This window comes from Patagioenas fasciata, chromosome 29 (genome assembly GCF_037038585.1).
Source record: "Patagioenas fasciata isolate bPatFas1 chromosome 29, bPatFas1.hap1, whole genome shotgun sequence".
NCBI lineage: Eukaryota > Metazoa > Chordata > Aves > Columbiformes > Columbidae > Patagioenas > Patagioenas fasciata.
The window spans coordinates 170,881-187,592 of record NC_092548.1 but is presented as its reverse complement, the minus strand read 5'-3'; positions in this window follow the sequence as shown (position 1 = coordinate 187,592).

The following is a 16,712-nucleotide window of genomic DNA, read 5'->3' as shown; positions in this document are numbered from 1 at the left end:
GCCCCAGTGAAAAGGGGGGGTCCCCAGGATGTCACAATGGGCCCTGGGGACAAAGAGGGGTCCCCTGAATGTCACAATGGGCCCTGGGGACAAGGGGGTGCAGTGGATGTTACAATGGGCCCTGGGGACAATGGGGGGTGTCCAGGATGTGAGAATGAGTCCTGAGGACAAGGGGGGGTCCCCATGGTGTCACAATGGGTCCCCAGTGACAAGGAGGGGTCCCCATGGTGTCACAATAGGCCCTGGGGACAAAGTGGGGTCCAAGAATGTCACAATGGGCCCTGGGGATAAAAGGGGTTGCCATGGTGCCACAATGGGCCCTGGGGTCAAAGGGGGGTCCTGGGATGTCACAATGGGCCCTGGGGACAAAGGGGGTGTCCCCATGGTGCCACAACGGGCCCTGGGAGCAAGGGGGTGGCCAGGATGTCACAATGGGTCCTGGGGAAAATGGGGGGTGCCCAGGATGTCACAATGGACCCTGAGGACAAGCGGGGGTCTCCATGGTGTCACAATGGGCCCCAGTGACAAAGGGGGTCCCCTGAATGTCACAATAGGTCCTGGGGACAATGGGGGGTCCTGGGACGTCACAATGGGCCCTGGGGACAAGGAGGGATCCCCAGGATGTCAGAATGGGCCCTGGGGACAATGGGGGGTCCTGGGACGTCACAATGGGCCCTGGGAAGAAGGGGGGGTCCCCAGGATGTCACAATGGGCCCTGGGGACAAGGGGGTGCCGAGGATGTCACAATGGGCTCTGGGGACAATGGGGGGTCCTGGGCTGTCACAATGGACCCTGAGGACAAGGGGGGTCCCCAGGATGTCACAATGGGCCCTGGGGACAAAGGGGGTCCCCACGGTATCAGAATGGGCCCTGGGTCAAGGGGGGTCCCCTGAATGTCACAATGGGCCCTGGGGACAATGGGGGGTCCTGGGATGTCACAATGAGCCCTGCAGACAAAGGGGGTACCCACAGTGTCACAATGGGCCCTGGGCACAAGGGGGGGTCCCCATAGTGTCACAATGGACCCTGGGGACAAGGGGGTGCCGAGGATGTCACAATGGGCCCTGGGGACAATGGGGGGTCCTGGGACCGCACAATGGGCCCTGAGGACAATGGTGGGTCCCCTGAATGTCAAAATGGGCCCTGGGGACAAAGGGGGGGTCCGCAGGATGTCACAATGGGCACTGGGGACAAAGGGGGTCCCCTGAATGTCACAATGGGTCCTGGGGACAATGGGGGGTCCTGGGACGTCACAATGGGCCCTGGGGACAAGGGGGGGTCCCCAGGATGTCACAATGGGCCCTGGGGACAAAGAGGGGTCCCCTGAATGTCACAATGGGCCCTGGGGACAGGGGGGTGCAGTGGATGTCACAATGGGCCCTGGGGACAATGGGGGGTCCTAAGACGTCACAATGAACCCTGGGGACAACGGGGGGTCCTGGGACGTCACAATGGGCCCCAGTGACAAGGGGCGGTCCCCAGGATGTCACAATGGGCCCTGGGGACAAAGAGGAGTCCCCTGAATGTCACAATGGGCCCTGGGGACAATGGGGGTCCCCAGGATGTCACAATGGGCCCTGGGGACAATAGGAGTTTCTGGGATGTCACAATGGGCCCTTGGGGTTTAGAAGTCAGGTCTCAGAGTGCAGCGTTTGGGGTGCAGGGGCTTGGGGGGAAATTTAAGGTTGCAGAGTGTGGGGTGCACAGGACTGGGGCACAGGATTTGGGAGTGCGGGGTTTCAGGGTTCAGGATTTGGAGGTGTGGAGTTTTGGGGTGCAGGGGTTGGGAGTGCAGGGTGGTGGGGGTGAGAGATTTGGGTGCAGGATTTGGGGGTGCAGAGTCTTGGGAGGCAAGGATCCGGGTCTGCAGGATTTGGGGGTTCAGTGTTTAGGGCAGCACAATCTTGGGGTGCAGGGGTTTGCAGTGAAAGGTTTGGTAGGCAGGATTTGGGGTGCAGGATTCTGGGGTGCTGGGTTTGGGGTACAGGATTTGGTGTTGCAGGGATGGGGTTGAAGGGTTTGGGTTGCCAGGCCTTTGAGGTGCAGGATTTGGAGGTGCAGGGTTTGGGAGGGAATTCTTTGGGGTGCAGGGTTTGGGGGCAGGTTTAGGGGTGGAGGGTATAGGACGGAAAGATTTGGGAATGCAGGGTTTGGGGTGCAGGTTTCGGGGTTCAGGAAGGTAGGGAGGGCAGGATTAGGGGGTGCAAGGTTTCAGTTGTAGGGTTTAGGGGTGCAGAGTTTGGTAGGGCCGAATTTGGGGGTGCAGGATCTGGGGTGCAGGGTTTGGGAAGACAGGATCGGGGGTGGAGGATTTGGGGATGCAGGATTGAGGGGCAGGGTTTTGGTGCAGGGCTTGGGGTCAGGATCTGGGGTGCAGGTTTGGGAAGAGTATTTTGGGGTGCAGGATTTTGGGTGCCGTGTCTGCGGGGCAGGTTTGGGGTGATCACTGCTGATCCGCACACACTCTCTCTCTCTGTCCCCATTGTCCCCAATGCCCCCTTACCTGTCTCACCTCCCTCTCCAGCTCCGCTCCCACCCCCCCAATCCCCCTCAGCGGGGCCAGCCCGGGGTGCAGCTCCTGCAACGGCTCCTCCTCTGCATTCATTAACAATTAACACCCTCAGCAGCGCTAATTAACACCCCCCCCACCCCCCCGTATCCCCGCTGCCCCCTAATTACCCCCTAATTCGCGCTAATCACCCCTAATTCCCCCTCATTACTCACCCAGCAGCCCCTCGATGTCCGGAGCCGCCATCTTGCCCCGCCGGGAGGGCCACAAACCACCTCAAAATTGACCCAAAATAGCGCTTTTTCAACCCAAAACCCTCCCGCTGAGGCTCCCCGAGCTGTGTCCCCAAAGCCCCCGCTGTTGTCACCTCGGGAAAAGCGCGAAAAAAGCGGCCCCGGGGGTCCCCGCGCTTCGCTTCGCGCTCTGAGGGAAAGCGCGGGAAAACGAGCGGAGACGGAAAGAGCCGAGCGGAGCCGAATGGGACCGAGCGGAGCCGAGCGGCGCCCGAGCGGAGCCGAGCGGCGCCCGAGTCCCGGCCGGGGCCGAACGCACCCGAAGGGACCCGAAGTCTTCCCGAAGGGGTCCGAGTGGAGCCGAACGCACCCGAAGGGGCCGAACGCACCCGAAGGGACCCGAAGTCTTCCCGAAGGGGTCCGAGTGGAGCCGAACGCACCCGAAGGGACCCAAACCCACCCGAAGGGGCCCGAGTGGAGCCGAACAAACCCGAAGGGACCCGAACCCACCCGAAGGGACCCGAACCCACCCGAAGGGGTCCGAGTGGAGCCGAACGCACCCGAAGGGACCCGAACGCACCCGAAGGGACGCGAAGTCTCCCCGAAGGGGCCCGAAGTCTCCCCGAAGGGACCCGAAGTCTCCCCGAAGGGACCCGAACCCACCCGAAAGTGCCCCAAAAGGCGCCAAACTCCCAAATCCCCCCCTTTTTACCCCAAAACCCGTGTTCCGCTCCCCCCCCGGCCCCTCCTCTTCCTCCCCCCGCCCCCTTTCTTCCCCTTTTCCCGCCTCACGATCGTTTCCCGCCGCGGCGGTGGCTGCGAGCGAGGCCACGCCCCCTTCCTCAGGCGGCGGCCAATGGGAAGCGGGGGGGGTGCGTGGCCACGCCCACTGTGCGTGGCGTGCGCGGAGGCGGCTCCGAGAGGAGCCGAAGATACACGAAGGGAGCCGAAGGGACCCGAGGGGACCCGAAGGGACCCGAACGCACCCGAAGGGACCCGAACGCACCCGAAGGGACCCGAGTGGGGCCCGAACGCACCCGAGGGGACCCGAAGGCACCCGAAGGGACCCGAACGCACCCGAAGGGACCCGAGTGGGACCCGAACACACCCGAAGGGACCCGAAGGGACCCGAGTGGGGCCCGCACTCACCCGAAGGGACCCGAAGGGACCCGAACACACTTAGGGGGCTCCATGAGTCACTTATGGGTCACTATGGGGCACTCCTGGGTCCCTAAGGGGGAAATTATGGGGGTCTATGGGGAGTTCAGGAGGGACCCAGGAGTACCCCAAGGGACCCAGGAGTGCCCCAAAGGACCCAGGAGTACCCAAATGTGTTGTGTTTTGTTTTTTCTCTCTTGTTTATGTCCTCTTTTACCTGAAATGGGACAATGGGGGCAATGGGGGGCAATGGGGTCAGTGGGGGGAAATGGGGTCAGTGGGGGGCAATGGGGTCAGTGGGGGGCAATGGGGGACAATGGGGGGCAATGGGGGCAGTGGGTACAATGGGGGGCAATGGGGGCAATGGGGGGCAATGGGGGCAGTGGGGGGCAATGGGGGGCAATGGGACAATGGGGGGCAATGGGGTCAATGGGGGCAATGGGAGTCAATGCGGTCAATGGGTCAATGGGTCAATGGGGTCAATGGGGGCAATGGGAGTCAATGGGGGGCAATGGGGATCAATGGGTCAACGGGGTCAATGGGGGTCAATGGGGGTCAATGGGTCAATGGGGGCAATGGGGGCAATGGGGGGCAATGGGGGGCAATGGGGATCAATGGTGATCAATGGGGGGCAATGGGGGGTCAATGAAGTCAATGACTCAATGACTCAATGGGGGTCAATGGGGATCAATGGGTCAATGGGGTCAGTGGGGTCAATGGGTCAATGGGAGTCAATGGGGTCAATGGGGGTCAATGGGGTCAATGGGGATCAATGGGTCAATGGGGATCAATGGGGTCAATGGGTCAATGGGGTCAATGGGGATCAATGGGTCAATGGGGTCAATGGGTCAATGGGGATCAATGGGGGGCAATGGGGGGCAATGGGTCAATGGGGTCAATGGGGTCAATGGGTCAATGGGGGTCAATCGGTCAATGGGGGTCAATGGGGGTCAATGGGGTCAGTCAATGGGGTCAATGGGGTCAATGGGAGTCAATGGGGTCAATGGGTCCCAGGGTCGCATTCCCGCTGTCCCTGTCCCCGCTGTCCCAGGGCTCAGTGCTCACTCCTCATTGGTTCCTGGCCTTTTGCATTCATTAATATTCGGTTAATTATTCGTTAAGGTTTTCTTGCCATAGTTGAGCCCAGCAGGAACCCCCGGGGTCCTAAAACCCTCCCTCTCTATGGGTCCCTATGGGGCTCTATGGGTCCCTATGGAGCTCTATGGGTCCCTATGGGTCCCTATGGAGCTCTCTAGGTCCCTATGGGGTTCCATGGGGCTCTGTGGTTTCCTATGGGCCTCTATGGGGCTCTATGGGTCCCTATGGGTCCCTATGGGTCCTTATGGGTCTTAATGGGTCTCTATGGGGCTCCTTGGGTCTCTATGGGTCCCTATGGGTCCCTATGGGTCTCTATAGGCTCTATGGGTCCCTATGGGGCTCCTTGATGCTCTATGGGTCTCTATGGAACCCCCAGGGTCCTAAAACCCTCCCTCTCTATGGGTCCCTTTGGGTCTCTATGGGTCTCTATGGGGTTCCATGGGGCTCTGTGGCTCCCTATGGGCCTCTATGGTCTCTATGGGTCCCTATGGGGTCCTACGGAGCTCTATGGGTCCCTATGGGTCTCTACAGGCTCTACGGTCCCTATGGGTCTCTATGGGGTTCCATGGGGCTCTGTGGCTCCCTATGGGCCTCTATGGTCTCTATGGGTCCCTATGGGGTCCTACGGAGCTCTATGGGTCCCTATGGGTCTCTACAGGCTCTACGGTCCCTATGGGTCTCTATGGGGTTCCATGGGGCTCTGTGGCTCCCTATGGGCCTCTATGGTCTCTATGGGTCCCTCTGGGGTCCTATGGAGCTCTATGGGTCCCTATGGGTCTCTACAGGCTCTACGGTCCCTATGGGTCCCTATGGGTCTCTATGGTCTCTATGGGTCCCTATGGGTCTCTATGGGTCCCTATGGGGTTCCATGGGGCTCTGTGGCTCCCTATGGGCCTCTATGGTCTCTATGGGTCCCTATGGGGTCCTATGGAGCTCTATGGGTCCCTATGGGTCTCTACAGGCTCTACGGTCCCTATGGGTCCCTATGGGTCTCTATGGTCTCTATGGGTCCCTATGGGTCCCTTTGGGTCTCTATGGGTCCCTATGGGGTTCCATGGGGCTCTGCGGCTCCCTATGGGCCTCTATGGTCTCTATGGGTCCCTATGGGGTCCTATGGAGCTCTACGGGTCTCTATGGGTCCCTATGGGTCTCTACAGGCTTTACGGTCCCTATGGGTCTCTATGGGGTTCCATGGGGCTCTGTGGCTCCCTATGGGCCTCTATGGTCTCTATGGGTCCCTATGGGGTCCTATGGAGGTGGCTGCTTTTTTCCAACCAAAGTGATTAATGAGTTTTTAGGGTTTATCCCAAATGATGGGAACCCCCGGTTCCTTCCTTCCTTCCTTCCTTCCTTCCTTCCTTCCTTCCTTCCTTCCTTCCTTCCTTCCTTCCTTCCTTCCTTCCCCTCTCATAACCGCACGCGAGCCCCGATGCTGAGGGCCCTTGAGCTCCTCCTCGCCTTTGAAAACAAAATGGACGTCCTCACCTTGTTGATGATGGGGATCTTCTGGAGCAGGCCAGGGATCCTCTGGAGATCCTCGCAACGTGGTGCTTTCCTTTGAGCCCACGACTTCTCTGCCTGGGGCCTCTTCCCATTGGACGCTCTTGGAGGAGCCACTGAGTTTTTGGAGCTCGCCACCTCTTTTGGATGAAGCTGGAGCAGCTGGGGATGGGCCTGGGATGCTGGGCAGGAAGAGCCAGGGCCGGTGCTGGACCCTCCCCAGCCCATTTCTCTCTGTTCGCTCCTCCAGAATCCTCGGAATCTGATGGCGAAGATGACGAAGATGACGAAGATGACGAAGATTACGAAGATGATGAAGATGATGAAGATGACGAGCGTGTCCCCACGCGGGAAGACATCAAGAAGCTGATGGAAAGCAAGAAGAAGCAGCAGTCGCTCCAGGAGAGCTTTGGATACCCCAGACCACCCCTTGTGCTTCGGATGCCCACACCACCCCTTGTGTTTTGGATACCCCAGACCACCCCTTTGGGGAAGACCCTCCGTATGCTGAGGTGTTGCGTCTCCTTCCTCTTCATCCTCTAAAAGGTGTTTGGTGAAGAGCAGAGCTGGAAGCGGGGGTTCCCATCATTTGGGATAAACCCTAAAAACTCATTTTGGTTGGAAAAGACCCTCGAGGTCATGGAGGCCAAGCATAACCCACCCCTGGCACTGACCCGTATCCCTGAGGACGGTGTTTTGTGACACCATGGGGACCCCGCCTTGTCCCCAGAGCCCATTGTGACATCCTGGGGACCCCCTTTGTCCCCAGGGCCCATTGGACGTCCCATGACTCCCCCTTGTCCCCAGGGCCCATTGTGACATCCAGAGGACCCCGCTTTCTCCCCTGGGCGCATTGTGACTTCCTAGGACCCCCCATTGTCCCCAGGGATCATTGGGACACCGTGGGGACCCCCTTTGTCCCCAGGGCCCATTGTGATATTCGGGGGACCCCCTTGTCCCCAGGGCCCATTGTGACATCCCAGGACCCCCCATTGTCCCCAGAGCCCATTGTGACATCCTAGGGACCCCCTTTGTCCCCAGGGCCCATTTTCGCACCATGGGGACCCCCTTTGTTACTGGGTCCCATTGTGACATTCCAGGACCTTACTTTGTCCCCAGGGCCCATTGTGACACCATCGGGACCCCCATTTGTCCCCAGGGCCCATTGTGACATTCAGAGGACCCCTCTTTGTCCCCAGGGCCCATTGTGAATTCCCAGGGCCCCATGTTGTCCCCAGGGCCCATTGTGACATCCTGGGGACCCCCTTTGTCCCTGTCGAGGGTTAAGATTCCTAACCCCAACTCCTAACCCCAACTCCTAACCCAGACCATAACGCTAATCCTAATCCTAAACCTAAGCCTAATTCCTAACCCTAAACCCAATCCTAACCCAATCTCTTAACCCTTATCCCAATCCCTTAACCCTAACCCAAACTCCTAACTCTAAGCCTAAGCCCAACCCAGACGCCTAAGCCCAACCCAGACGCCTAAGCCAAACTCCTAACACTAAGCCTAACCCTAACGGAAACTCCTAACCCTAACCCAAACTCCTAGCCTTAAGACTAACCCTAAATCCTAACTCAAACTCCTAACCCTAAGTCTAAGCCTAAACCAAACTCCTAAGCTTAAGACTAAGCCTAACCCAAACTCCTAAGCCTAACCCTAACCCAAACTCCAAAACCTAAGCCTAACCCTAACCCAAACCCAAACTCAGTGGCCACTAAGCAGGCCTGGAGCTGTCAGGAGAAAGGACTCCCTGGAGCTCACCCAGCTCTAAACTCAGCCCCAACCTGCTGCTGCCTCGGCAGCCGGCACTGCGAGCGGCGCAGAGATGGAGCAGTTGGCAAAGAGCTTTGCAAGGCAGAGCCCTCTGGGGCACAGCACTGAGCTGGACCCACTTCCCCTCTGCGTGACCGAGCGTCAGCCAAGAAAGCAGCAAGCTAAATTTCACAGGAACGGAAAATTAACATGGAAACGCTCATTTGTTCCCAGGTCGTACCTGTGGGATCGCCCCGAGGCTCACGGACACACTCAGGTGAAGCAGTCAAGGAGCCGCTGCCTACAGGGACGGCTGGAATCGAGCAGAAAGGAAAAGCGTTTCCATTTCACGTTGTGAAATGACCTGCAGCGCCTGGACGGGGGTCAGGCAACAACACGGGACCCAGACGCATGCTGAAATTGCCAAAGCTGCAGAGGGGCTGCAGACCCCTTGTCTGGGACCTGGCAGCTTCCAAACTACTGTGTCCAGGCCACATGCAACACCCCTCAAGGACCAGATGGACCAACACGGGGCCTCTCAGGGCCTTCTGACCAGGAGACCTCTCACACACACAAAAGGAAACCCACACTAACGTGGGAGCATGGAGCACCAGGGCAAAAAATGATCATCCATGTTTCTCCTAAATCAGAGCCTGCTGGCTACTGCAAGGCTCAACTATTGCAAGAAAACGTTCACAAATAATAAACCAAATACTAACAAACGCAAAAGGCCAGTAACCAATGAACACTGAACACTTACCCCTGCGATTCCCCTCAGGCTCAGGAACAGGATTACACCAAGAGGCTTGATCAGCATGGACTGCAGGAACCAAACAGGGAGTCAAACACGGGTGGGAGCTTCCATGGCACGTTGTGATCTCCTGCTTCCTCAGTCACCTGCTGTGATGGGAGAGGGTGAGATAATGACACGAGACACATACAGAGGTGTGTGTTCCCACAGCTAGAAACAGAGCACGGGTGACCTTTTTGCTGAGACCTAGCAGGTTTTCCGGCAAATTGAACATTCATGACTTGTCTGTGTAATACCACCAAGGCACAAAAAGCTTTTGGAAAGCCTCTGAGAGGATCTTGGGTACAATCACACACGAATAACCTATTAAAACACGAGTGTTTATTCGCTCAAGCAGACAGACAGTGACAACTCACCTCTGGGACAGCCCAAGGCTCCTAACCAGGACCCAGCTGAGAAGCTCGATCAACTCTGCCAATGCCATGTCCTGGAGTCAAGCACAGATCAGAGAGGTTTCCAGGCTCACCGAGCAACACTCCTGCATTCCAGGTAAAAGAGGACATAGACAAGAGAGAAAAAACAAAACACAACACAACATATTTAGGACAACAGTGCCCATATCTTGCAGAAAAATAGCCGTATTTGGGGAAAAAACTGGCAAAACGACAAAATATTCCAAATATTTGGGGGCTAAATTGGTCAACACAGGCAAAACAATCTGAGTATTTGGGCAAAAAGTGGCCCAAAGAGGCAAAAACATCCACACTTGGGTGCAAAGCTGTCGGCAAACATGAAAACATCCCATATTTGGGATCACAGTGCCCATATCAGGGGAAAAAATGGGCAAAAGCACCTGAGTATATCGGGTCAAGAGAGGCAGAAAAAACCAAAGCACCACTAGATTTGAGCAAAACTGGCCAAAAAGGGGTATAACATCCCCAGATTCAGGGTGAAACTGGACCAAAGAGTCGAAGTATGCCCAGATTTGGGTAAAAAAATGGCCAAAAATGGCCCAAACACCCCCAGATTTGGGTATAAACAAAACTGGAAAACCAAAGAACTCCCAGATATAGGCAGAAACGATCCCAAAGGGCACAAATGTGCCCAGGTTTAGCTCTAAAGTGGCCCAAAGTGCCAAAGCAATCCCAGCTTTGATTTGCAACGGGCCCAAAGGCTCAAAGCGCGCCCTGGGATGGGGCCGTGTGGCACGAGGCTGGGGGGCAGGGAGGGCCCCACAGGGACTCAGTGCTGGTTTCTGCCCTGTGCCAGCACTCCCAGCCCCTGCTTGCCCAGAACCTGCCCCTGAAGCAGCCGCAGCCCCTCTCCCCTCCCTGCGGGTGTCTGCCCCCTGCCCACACCCTGGTGCTGCCTGGCTCGCCCTGCCCGGCCCAGCCCGGCTGCTCTCCCGGCCCCAGCCCCAGCCCTGGCCCCACTGCTGCCCTGCTGAGCTGCTCGGGGCTGGGTGCTGCCCCTGCTCGCCCACCTGCTCCCTGCGCTCGGCTGGAGCAGCCTGGGCGTCCCGGGCTGGCAGGGACACCAGGAGGAGGAACAGGGTGAGGACCATGGCCCCCACGCTCGCCCCATGATGCTGCTGCTGCCAAGACACAGCACAGCACGTCACCGAGGGGCTCTGACCTCACAGTCACATTGGAATCACCACATCTGCACACTGCTGCATGGCCTTGTGCTACACCAGCATGGAAGGAACAGAAGTGGAGAAGGGGGCACCTATTTTGGGAGGCAGCTCTGCCTGTGGGAGTGCACAGGCTCTCACTTCTTGCTTCCCAGAAATCAATCAATCAATCAATCCCAAAAGCTACATATTAATAGTAAATTTAAATAAAAAAAGCCAACTTCAAGGGTCTTTACTTGTAGCTATATTTGTCAGGCAGCTCTCTGGGAAGAAACCAGCCTTTCCTGCTAGTTTGACCACAGCTTCAACGCCTTTAAAGCCACCACTTCTGAGCTCTGCTGCTCCAACACAGCCTCACAGCCCAGCAAAATCATAGTGCAGGCAGAAAGCTTCACCATACAGAGATGGAGACAGTCAGGAATACGTTCCTCTCAAAAGCAGACACTGCAAGCCACTCTTCCTCTTGCTTACCAAATTCAGACAGCGTTAGAAAACAACAACAAGAAGGAAGCGAGATTCTTCTTTTATGCACCCCATTGTATGGACCATTCAACATCAAGTCCAACCGAAGTCTGAACCTCCGAATGAGAAATGCCATCTTCAAATTTCTAGGAAAATGAAGGGCTTTGAAGTGGCAAGACCATAAAATGTTCATTAAAGCACTGCCATGCAAGTCCGCACCCCTGATCACAGACCACCTGCCCTGGTACCAAAGGCAGTGATGTTCTCAGCTGACATCTGGAAAGCAGCACAAAGTCTCATGTTCTCCAGTGCCAAACATGTAGTTTGGAACTGAAACAGGGCAGTAAACCATCTCCAGTCAGTCTGTTTTCATTCGAGTACATCAGGACAAGTTCAGTTCACGTTCACCAGGAATCACAGCAGGTCCCACCCGTCCCTGCAGACCCCAACACCGCTCCTGTGCAGGGTCCCCAGGAGCAGTAAGCACAGAACAAGAAACCTCCCTTCCAAAGAAGGCCCACAGCTGCTCTTCCAACGAGCTGCATAAGCAGCAGCTGAGAACAACCTCTGCTGTAGCTGCACCAGGCTCTGCTGTCTGCAGAAGGAGAGCAGCTCCTAAATGATCCCCAGCCCCACAGACACAGCCCAGGGCAGTGATGAGGAACCACCAGAGTGCAGGGACACCTGGCCATTCAGTTGAAGCTGCTGGGGAGAAGGACAGAGGACCAGCAAGAGACAAATCAGACAAGAGAGAAGACAGAGGAGCTGAGAGAGAAACAAACACACAGGGAAAAGGACGGAGAGATGAAGGCAAAAAGGGACAATGAGCTGGGATGAGACAGGGAGGAAGAACCAGCAGGGCTGATGAGCAGGACAGAGGGATGGGGAGGGGGGAGGAGGAGAAGCAGGAAGGGGCTGGAGAAAGACAGGGAGGGGGATGCACAGATGGAGAGACAAAAAGAAAGACAGGGAACAGAACAAAGGGAGTGAGAAATAAAGCAAAGTTGGGATCCAAATGAAGAGACTGGAAAGGGGAAACATGCAGCAAGGAGCTGGAGAAAGAGGAAAAGAGGGCTGAGCAGCAGGAAAGAGGAAGAGAAGACAAAGAAAAGGCAGAGCCAGCTGGACAGGGGTGATATAGTGAGAAGGGATGGCACTGGGAACAGGGATGGGAGACAGAAAGAAAACCAGGACAGAAAGACATCAAAAGGAAGAGGGGCAGTAATCTGGACAGAGCTGGAGAAAGAAGCAGCCGGGAAAGGGAAGACAGGCAGAAAGACAGAAGGGGAGCAGGAGAGAGAAAGAACAATAAGGGTTGGGGGCAGGACAGAGATTGGGGAAAAAATCCTGGGGCAGGCAGCAAGATGGAGAGGGAGTAAAAAAGAAGAGGGGCAGGAATAGGTGCAGGGAGCAGGACAGAGGGATACAGTGAGAAATGATGGGGCAGGGAGCAGGACACAGCAACAGAGCAGAATGGTGACAAAGAGAAACCAGGGATGATGAGAAGCACAGAGCAGCGGAGACAGAGAGGGAGATACGAGAAACCCTGCACAGAGGTGGAGACGGGTGGAGGAAACAGTGAGGAAGAAGCAGAGAGGGGCAGAGAGAGAAGAGATGAAGAGGGAGAAGGACACGGTAGGAAAGAGGAGGGAGCAGGGAGGGAGGGAGGGGAGCACAAAACAGGACGAAATGAGCCCAAGGGCCCAGGACTCACCACAGTTCCTGCTCTCTGCACTGCCAGGCAAGCTGTGCAGTTCAGGCCCTTCTGTCTGCCTGTCTTTCCCTCCCCTCCTATTCTGTAGCTCCAGCCGTTTGTCCATCCCGCACCTAAGAGAACACATGGGTGTCTGACAGCTCTCACAGCACGAGGCTCCCCAGACGCACCCCACACACACACACACTATACGGCCGGACAGTGATTTTCCCCACTTACACAGGCCCTGCGGTGCACGTTTGTGATCTGCTCTGCTGAGGCTGCTCACAGGGACTCTTCCTCACCCAGAGGGGCAGCTGTCTCTGGTGCAGCTGCAGCAGCAGCTGTGGGGATCCCCTGCACTTCACCCTCCAGCTGCTTCCCCTTCTCCTGCTCTCTCCAGCTCCAGCCCCAGCCCCAGCTGCTCCTCTCCAGCAAGTGCCCCCTGCCCCCTCCCCCGCCCAGGAGAACAAGGCCAGAGCAGCCCACACACACCTGGGCCAGAGGCAGCAAGACATCTCCAGGGCCCCAGAGGGAGGAAAAAGGGCCCCAGGGCTGGGCCGGGCGCTGCTCGGCCTCGGGCAGCTCCACGGGCGCCATGGCAAACCTCACGCTGGCCGCCTGCAGAGCAACCGCCTGCTCAGCCTGGGCTGCGCCACCATTGGTCGGGAGGGCTGTCAGTCTCCTCCCCTGAGCTGATCCTGCAGCTGATTGGCTGCCTGGGCAGTGATTCTGTCCTGCTTTGGGGCTCGCCCTGCCCTGAGGTGATACTCTCTCTGATTGGCGGCCTGAGGGGTTACTCCCTCCACAGTGTCCGCCTTCCCTGACCCGCTGTTTCCTCTGATTGGCTGTCTGGGATTTCCCACTGGCTCCCCCCACCAAATGATTGGTCAGACTATTTGTCAATCATCCTGTGCTGCACTCCCACCAGGTGTGATTGGTGCAGTCAGCACAGCCCACCCCTCAGGGCTGCCCAGTTTGTCCAACTGTCCCCAACTGTCCTGCAGGTCTCAAAGCTCGATTGGCTGCTTACGTTTCAATCACATGACTTGCCCCGCCTCCTCAAATGTGATTGGCTGCATTTCATCCCCTGGCTGTCCACAGACTTCCGGGCGGTTGTTGCCAGGCAGCGGCTCCACCTGAAAATGAAGCTGTGGACCCTGACCAAAGGCCGTGGGTGATGAAAGATGCGTTGGGACCCTAAACATGAGGATTTGGCCCCAAGAAGAGGGCTCTGGGCACTCAGAAGGACGGGCAGATGCTACAGATGGCGCTTTGGGCCCTGCACACGAGGGGACCCTCTTGGCTCCACCCGAGCTGGGTTTGGTGCCCGTGACCCCACGTTCCAGCTCTGCTGTGCTTTCTGACCTCATGGGCCCTCTTGTCCTGCCAAACTTCTGCTGCCAAACCCTGCTGTGGGAAACAATCCCCTTGCCAAGAGAACAGCCCCGGGCAGGATCTCTCAGCAAAGCGTATTTTATAAACGATTTGGCAAGACCAGGTGTTCTACCCAAAGACAGCACAGGGAATGGGACAAAAAGCCCCCGCTTACACATCCACCAACCCCAGCTGCACATTCCCTGCCCTGCTCCCCAGCGCTTGGCACTGCAGGGGTTACAGACTCCCCAGGGCTGGCCTCAGTTTACCTGTCTCATTCATCTAATTAACAACCCTCTCACCTTATTGATTTATTTGAAATATGGATTCCTGGCTCTTTGGTTGCCCTTCCCCCTCGATTATCTTTTTAAACACAGTGATCAGTTTGGACTGTGAGCACCTCGGTGCCACCCTCGCCACCCTTGGCCACCGCCACCGCCACCCCAGTGACCCCCATGGCTCCACCAATAAACTGGAATGATGGCACGGGGCGTGCGTGTGTCTCTGGGGTCCCTGTGGCCAGCTGTGTGTCCCACGGGTGTGTGTCTGTGCTGGGGCACGTATCCCATGGCTGGCATGGCCAGGACAAGCACGTCTGCAGGATGGAGCTGCCCCAGCCTCCCTGCTCCTGTGCTGGCTCTGACTCGTGCCCATGACCCAGCCCGTCTGCACATCCCAGCAGTCTCTGTGACCCAGGCCATCCATGTCCCAGCCTATCTCTATGTCCCAGCCCACCCCCGTGTTCCAGTCCATCTCCATGTCTCAGCAGCCTCTGCGTCCCCAGGTGTCCTGGTTTTGGTAAAAACAAGTTTCTCTTTTAGTGAATTTTGCCTGTCAGCCAAAGCCTTCATGTCAGCTGCATTTTCCTGGAGAACCAGACACATGTTTTGGCAAACCCAGCAATGGAATGGAAACTTATTGATAAGCACAGATGGACATCTCGCGAGAGGGGCAACGAGAAACCGGTGACCAACTGTGTATAACATTCCGTTCACGTGAATACTTCATATAAAAGCGGGAGATCACGAGGATCTCGTCCCTTTTTCCCTTCCCTTTTGCCTTTTTCCTTCCCTTCTGCTCATGGCCGACATCAGGAGAGGACCTTGCTGGTCGTCCCTGCGAACGGAGGCCAGTGAGAGACTGAATCCAGCTCCGGTTGGCTGCAGAGTCTGATCCAGGACTTTGGGTGCTGGCTCTGCAGTTGCTCAGACTTACAAGATGGGTTTTGTATATTTGTATTATTTTCTCTGTTCTCATCAGTAGCATCAGTAAAACATCTTGAACTTTTCCAACTCTCTCCCCTCTGTGCTTCTTCCCCTCCCGATCGCCTGCCCTGAGTGGGAAGGGGGGAGAGGGAGGGGCAGAAGGAAGAAGTGGGGGGCAGAGGAGGTTGACAACACATCTGCCAGGGTTTGATTGTCACCCCGCAATCTTAACCCTCGACAGGGACAAAGGGGGACTCAGGATGTCACAATGGGCCCTGGGGACACCGGGGGGTCCTGGGATGTCACAATGGCCCCTGGGGACAACGGGGGGTCCTGGGATGTCACAATGAGCCCCAGTGACAAAGGGGTTCACCATGGTGCCACAATGGGCCCTGGGGACAAAGGGGGTCCCCATGGTACAACAATGGGCCCTGGGGACAAACGAGGTCCCAAGGATGTCACAATCGGCCCTGGAGACAAAGAGAGGGTCCCCTGAATGTCACAATGGGCTCTGGGGACAAGGGGGGTCCCCAGGATGTCACAATGGCCCCTGGGGACAAAGGGGGTCCCCAGGATGTAACAATGGGCCCTGGGGACAAACGGGATCCCCAGGATGTCACAATGGGCCCTGGGGACAAAGGGGGGTCCCCATGATGTCACAATGGGCCTTGGAGACAAGGGGTGTCCCACCCTGTCACAATGGTCCCTGGGGACAAAGGGGTCCCCAGGATGTCACAATGGGCCCTGGGGACAAGGGGGGGTCATGGGATGTCACAATGGGTCCTGGGGACAAAGGGGTCCCCACGGTGTCACAATGGGCCCTGGGGACAAAGTGGAGTCCTGGTATGCCACAATGGGCCTCAGTGACAAAGGGGGTCCCCACGGTGTCACAATGGGCCCTTGAGACAACAGGGTCCCCAGGATGTCACAATGGGGTCTGGAGACAAGGGGGGTCCTGGGATGTCACAATGGGCCCTGGGGACAAAGGGGGCTGCCCAGGATGTCACAATGGACTCTGGGGATAATGGGGGTCCCCAGGATGTCACAAAGGGCCCTGGGGACAAGGGTGGGTCCTGGTATGTCACAATGGCCCCTGGGGACAAAGGGGGTCCCCAGGATGTCACAATGCGCCCTGGGGAAAATGGGGGGTCCTGGGATGTCACAATGGGCCCTGGGGACAAAGGGGGCTCCCCAGGATGTCACAATGGGTCCTGGGGACAAAGGGGGGTCCTGGGACGTCACAATGGGCCCTGGGGACAAAGGGGGTCCCCATGGTGCCACAATGGGCCCTAGGGAAAAACGGGGTCTCCAGGATGTCACAATCGGCCCTGGGGA